Source organism: Schistocerca piceifrons, chromosome 8 (genome assembly GCF_021461385.2).
Source record: "Schistocerca piceifrons isolate TAMUIC-IGC-003096 chromosome 8, iqSchPice1.1, whole genome shotgun sequence".
Classification (NCBI taxonomy): domain Eukaryota; kingdom Metazoa; phylum Arthropoda; class Insecta; order Orthoptera; family Acrididae; genus Schistocerca; species Schistocerca piceifrons.
Genome location: NC_060145.1, coordinates 5427209 through 5434291, shown reverse-complemented (window position 1 = coordinate 5434291; position 7083 = coordinate 5427209).

Genomic DNA, 7083 nt, shown 5'->3' with positions numbered 1-7083 from the left:
TTTAGCTATTTTGGCAGTTGAGAATTTTTTCAGTGTTCAGAAGATAATTGAGTTGAACAGTAGCAATAAAATAATGGAGGCTGCAGTGTAACAGCCAGCTTTCAAAGAGTTTTGCCTTTCGGCCAGTTCCATATCAATTACGTCATCTTTTGGTGGGCATTCCCACTGGTCTTGCAAACAGTAAAATCAGCTGATCATCCAGATTTCGTCTGCCCGGATTTCTGGAAGGCGTTCGATACTACAGGATGTAACAAAAAGGTGTGGTCAATTTTTGGGAACCATTCCTCGCATTTAGAGAAATAAAAGGTTTTATATGGACATGGGTCTGAGGACATTATTTCCATGTTAGAGCTCATTTTCTACTTTGTAATTAAATTTATCACGGGATACACGACTGGTTTGAATCACACTGAACAAAAAAAAAGTTGTGTTCAATAATTCAAACAATATTGAAAAGAGAAAAAAATTTAGTGAGGAGGGATAAATCACAAAGGGAGGCCCACAAGGTTCAGTTTTGGTACCACTCTTTATTTCTTATCATGAGCTGTCGAGAATCTTCAAGAAGTTGTGCAATCACGTCGTCAACAAAGATTTTCTGTCAACATTTAACACAGCACTGTAGGTGACCGTTTGTTAGGGCCTCATGTTCTTCCATCCAAGCGCAATGGAGAAACTTAGCATTCTTTCTTAGATAATACTGTACCTGTTCTGTTAGAACATGTGCCTTTACGAGAACGTCAAAACATGTACTTTACGCAAGATGGAGCATCTGCTCAATTCAGTTTCAATGTTCGGCTTCTAAGTAACAGATTCCGTGACAGATGGATAGGTAGAAGTGGAACCGGAACCACTTCCTTGGTCTCCTCGCCCTCTGGAACTAAACACCAGTTCTTTTATTTGTGTAAACATTTTAAATCTCTTGTGTGAGAAGCCTCAGTGCAAGATGTAGAGAGTATTCGTGCCCGTGTTGTGAAAGACTGCAGAACGTCACACAGTTTTTCAGTGATACATGAGCGCAACAGGGACTCAATGCATGGGTGGGCTGATGCATCTATCCTTACTAAAGGAGGGCACTTTGGAAATTTCATTTAGGAAAGCATCTCATACTGTTATAATATTATCTTCTTCTGTATGTTTTTTCCCATGATTAATGGGTTTAAGAGCTATAACATGGAAACAAACCACTGGACCCATGAACATATAACATATTTCCTTCACCTGTGTGTGAGTAACGTTTCATGAAAGTTTGGTCGTACCTTTTTGTTTCACCCTGTATACCACTCTACTGACTAATACTCAAGGTACTACCATACGGAGTATCTTCACAGACAGACGATGTGCCGGCCGCGGTGGTCTCGCGGTTCTAGGCGCGCAGCCCGGAACCGTGCGACTGCTACGGTCGCAGGTTCGAATCCAGCCTCGGGCATGGATGTGTGTGATGTCCTTAGGTTAGTTAGGTTTAAGTAGTTCTAAGTTCTAGGGGACTGATGACCACAGCAGTTGAGTCCCATAGTGCTCAGAGCCATTTGAACCATTTTTGAACAGACGATGTAACGGGTGTAAGTGCAGATACTTCTATTGGTGACAGGGCAGTACAGTGTAACGGGCAGCGTTACACCATTATTTACGTCATGTGCCGATAATTATAGCTATTATATGTTTAATGTTTTTAGGTTTGTTAGTACTTCCAAGTACATATTACGAGAGCAAGTGATTCATACTTATTTTCCTCTGGGCAGCTGGTAGGTGGTGAAAAAGTGTCGATACACGAACGCAAAACGGTTACTCTATACTGATAGGAGTAGTCCACTTACTGGCGCAGTAATGGCCGTGCAGAAAACATCAGATCGTAAAGATTGCGAAGTGTTTGTGGGAAGACTGTTCGACGCAGAGAAAAAAACAACGCACTCACACACACACACACACACACACACACACACACACACACACACACACACACACACACATGTGTGTGTACATATTAAGGTACCACATATAAAAATATATGCACTTATACTCATTGAACCCTGTATGTCAGTGACTCTGTGTACTTTTAACTAATAGAATCCATTACTTTAAATTGTATGGCGAAAGTTCAGCTGAAACGGAGGTACCACGAACAGTGGTACAAGGAAGCGTAACACTAATTCAGGTGTTCTCAATACACGAGAAAGATTTATCAGATAAGTCAGCAACGCTATCAGACTGTCCGCTGACGATGCTGTTGTCTAGAAGAATCTGTAATCGTTGGACTGTCGTTCGTGCAATCAATTTAGCTCAAGATACAGGTGCATTTACATCTACATCTATACTCCGTAAGTCACTTTGCGGTATGTGATTTGGGGGGGGGGGGGTACTTTATCTACCTCTGCCACTTTTCCTGCTCCAGTCGCGAGTAGTTCTCGGGAAGAACGACTGCCGGTAAACCACCGCCGCTGTTAGGACTATGAGAAATGGGTTTAGCCTATGCGAAAGTGCAACAGAAATGCTAGGCAAATTCATGTAACCAGTTTGGAAATCCGGTATCCGAAGACGACTGTGGAAAGATTTAGCGTCCCGTAGACAGCACGATTGTTAGAGACAGAGCACGAGCTCATATTGTTTCATGGGTGTGGAAGGAAATCTGCCTAACGCTTTCAAAGGAACCGTCCCGGTATTTGCCTGGAGCGATTAAGGGAAATCAAGGAAAACGTAAATCTGGATGGCCAGACACGGATGTGAATCATCATTCTCCCGAATGTAGATACATGGTGTCCCAGAAATGTTGCGGCAAACTACCACTTGTAGAGGGTGTCTTGACGAACAATTTGAGAACAGGAAGCAGTGTCCAGAAACCTCATCCGACGGCGCCACAGAGCGTCGAACTTGTATGCGCCGCCGCCTGCTACTAGGCAACTTCTGCGGCAGCACGCTGTTGAACCGTAAACCGATCTTCTCGCAATGTTGTCTGTTATTCAGTGATCGCGGCTCATTGTCAGGATCGCCAGGGAACAAGATGGAGCTATCTGGTGCATAGACAACCCTTGTCTCCTATAAATTAGGTGCTCTGTGGCCTTCGTGGATGATTGTTTCAGACACAGGTTTCCGTCTGCAGTTTATTTTTGGCCTGCAACCCTCTAAAACCTCCAATGTTTTTCGGCATACAGGAGAAAAATAAACAGCATCAGCGTACAGATTCACGTTCTGCTGCTGACCGGTTGTCCCAGTGGCAAGAGCTGCCGCCTGCAACTTCGACGTTGTGTTGTGTCGCTGGAGGACGTTTCAGGACATGGCTTCCTTGCGCCGATTTTTGCCCCAAGACTCCCTTTACAACTTCACGAAGTCAGTCGGATCATTTCCTGTTCCATTGCAAAGAAAACGAAGGAAAAACGACTGCGTATATGCCTCCGTATAAGCCGTAATTTGTCATATCTTATCTTTGTGGTCCTTATGCGCGATGTATGTAGGAGGCAGTAAAATAGTGTGGCAGTCAGCTTCAGAAGCCGGTTCTCCAAATTTTCTCAATAGCGTTTCTCAAAAAAGAACGTCACCTTTCCTCCAGTGATTCCCATTTGAGTTACCGAAGGATCTCCATAGTACTTGGGTGTTGTTTGAATCAATCAGTAACAAATCCAACAGCCCACCTCTGAACTACTTCGATGTCTTCCTTCAATCCGACCTCGTACGGATCCCAAACACTCGAGCAGTACTCAAGAATAGGTCGCACCAGCGTCCGATATGCGGCCTCCTTTACAGGTGAACCACACTTTCCTTAAATTCTCCCAATAAACCGAAGGCGACCAGTCGCCCTCTCTACCACAGTAACCACACGCTCTTTCCATTTCGTATCGCTTCGCAACGTTACGCCCAGATATTGAAACGACCTGTCTGTGTCAAGCACGACACTAGTAATACTGTATTCGAACATTATAGGTTTGTTCTTCCTACTCATCCGCATTAATCTACGTTTTTCCACGTTTACTGCTAACTGCCATTCATAACACCAACTAGAAATATTTTCTAAGTCGTCTCGTATCTTCTTTAGTCACTCGAATTCGACACCTTACAGTACAGCACAGCACAGCATTATCAGCAGACAACCGCATACTGCTGCCCACTTTGTCCGCCAAATCAGTAGTGTATGTAGAGAATACACATCCGTCCTGCCACACTTCCCTGCGACACTCCTGGCGATACCCTTGTTTCTGATGAATTGTCGCCGTCGACGACAACATACTGGGGTCTATTACTTAAGAAGTCTTGGAGCCACTCACATATCTGTGAACTTGGTCATTGTGCTCGTACCTTCAGTAGCAGCCAACGGTGGGACGCCGTGTCAAATGCTTTCCGGGAATCTAGAAATATGGAATCTGCCTGTTGCCCTTCATCCATAGCTCGCAGTATATCATGTGAGAAAAGGGCAACCTGACTTTCGCTCTCTCTTTCAGCACAAAAAAAGGCGAATATGGTTCGCATGTCAAAATTTTTGGTGAGGAAGGCGGATGAGCGCTGAGGTAGCTGGTTCCCCACTGTTTTGTCAGTCTCTTAGAGGGGAGCGTATTCAACTTTTTGCGCTCATATTGAAAGTTTACCCCTCGTTTATTAAGCTGATTAATTTTCATGTGAGAAGTATCTCCCTTTACTACAAGCGCACGCAGTGCTCCATGGTTCCCATTTCTACCGCTATGTGTCTAATTCTTTCAATTAGGCCCGATAAATTGAGATGTGGGTAATCAAAACCGCTAGGAAAGATAGTATTCTAATTTAAAAATGAAGCAACGGATAACGCAACAACGGTGAATTGCCATGGAACAATACGTGCACATTAGGGACTGTAAAACTTTCTTTTTTTTTTTTGATACTATGAATTCAGTTAGTCGCATGAAGTGCATAATGCATACAATGGATATGCCTGGATTGAAAATTCACAGAATATGGTCATTATGTCAGTGGTATGGATGAAGGATACTAAATAACGCTAAGAGAGAACTTCAATTATCATTCTGATTTATTTCGATAATATTTAATAAAACTATTACTCTCTGTGACAAAACATACATGAAGTCTATTATATTTAAGAAAACTACCACTCTCAGTGCCAAAACCTTCATGAAGCACTCACTATCTCTTGCATCTCGTCATGCCGGAAACATAGACAACACTTAGTTGTCAATTACATCCACTAATGATTAAAATGGGTAAAAATGAATGTTACTGAATGGTGGCCTCTTAACACCATTTATTTACTGTCACACCTATTTAACGTGCGGAGAAGGGAAGGATACCACCTTTCACTCTCTCAAACATTACTTGTGTTACTTCACGTGCAGTACCATGCGGATAAGCTCATGTTGAAACCGCGTATTATGCAACCGCAATGCAACGTGAGCAAACCAGCCCAAAAACAAATACTAAAAAAAAAGTTGCATGGCGCGAGATTCGATCCGGCGACCATCGGATTACGATCCCGAGCGCTTACCGCTGCGCCACGACGCTGTAGGAAATTGTAAATCGTAGAGAGTACTTCACCGCAACGGTTTCTTTTAACTGTCGATTTTCTCGACAACGGCTGAGAAGTGCATCTTGGTGCTTTGCCACATTACACCTCTGGCCGTGAGCTTTTATTATGCGCAGTATGAATCGAATCTGAATTTCACAATTGGCGGCTTCCCCTTGTAAGTCTAGGGGACTGATGACCTCAGATGATATGTCCCATAGTGCTTAGAGCCATTTGAACTTTACACTACTCTATATAAAAATGCAAAACTGTTTTAGGTTTCATCTACAGTGTATCAAAAAATGTGGTGAAATAAAGTCATATCACAAGATAATTTATTGCTAGGCGCTTACGCCGCTAGGTGACACCATTGAACAATATCCAGGTTAAGATACCTCATAGGCATGAACTGCCCATTATATAGAGACGGAACATAATAAAGATTTTTTTTTGGTGATCTCAGAATCGCTGCGATGAACCCAGAACTCTTGCTGCATGTTCACTGCGTAATACTATATATATGCCGCGCGGGGGAGCCGAGCTGTCTAGACGCCTTGTCACGGTTCGCGCGGCATTCCGTTCAACTGATCTTTCATGTCCTTTGCTGTTTCTGACAGAAATGGATTTTTGTAAATTGATTACATTTCCAGTTTTCTCCGTTTCCTTTACCGCTCGCCGACTGTACGGACTGGATGGATAACATGTGGGTAGGTTACACCAGTCCGTCTCCCCCCGGCCATCTCCCCGTTCCGCATTCTCGATTCCTGCCGCTCTTTCATGTCTTTCGACTCCTGCTACGGTAGTACGATTTCTGTACAACTTGCGGATAACCTTTCGCTGACTATGCGTCATCCCTGATACTTTCAGAATTTCAAAGAGTGTATCCCACTGTCGTAAGCGTTCTGTAAATTTACAAATACTATAAATGTAGGTTTGACTTATTTCAACCCATCTACTATAAGTCGTCAGGTCAGTATTGCCTTGCAGATTTCTGTATTTCTTCAAAACCAAATCCTTCGAAGTCTAACTGTACCGTACATTTCGTAGTTAACACTCAGGTGAGTACAAGTAACAAAGCCATCACAACCTACTAAAATGAACAGTGTTGGCATCGCCAGGGAAGATTTAGGCCAGCCTCAGAGAGCCTAATTCAGAACCACAAACCCGTAGCCACGATGCTCGCTACATATTTCCTCAGTCAGCAACTTACTCGGTTTATCGCACTCAGACGTTAGGAATGTTAACCTTTATCAGGTGCGCGATGGATTTAATCTGTGTCTAAACGTTTCTCAGAAATGGAAATTATTGACGTTTGATCTAGATAAACGATCCGGTCTGAATTTCTTTTGTACTTCCAGCAACAAGTTCTAATAAAATGATGATCTATTTTTTGAAGTTAGTTTAGAAACTGACAAAAAGGTTTTTTGTTTTATTTTTATCTCGAAGTGGAACTATTATCGTCTCCATCTGAAGAAGTAAATTGGGTTTCATACGCGACGTTTAAAAATCGCTACAAAATGAGTGACCCCATTTCAGCATGTGTCGCATCTCGCACGGCCGTACAGTTTCATCACCATAAATTGTTTTTATTACAGTGCCATACATCG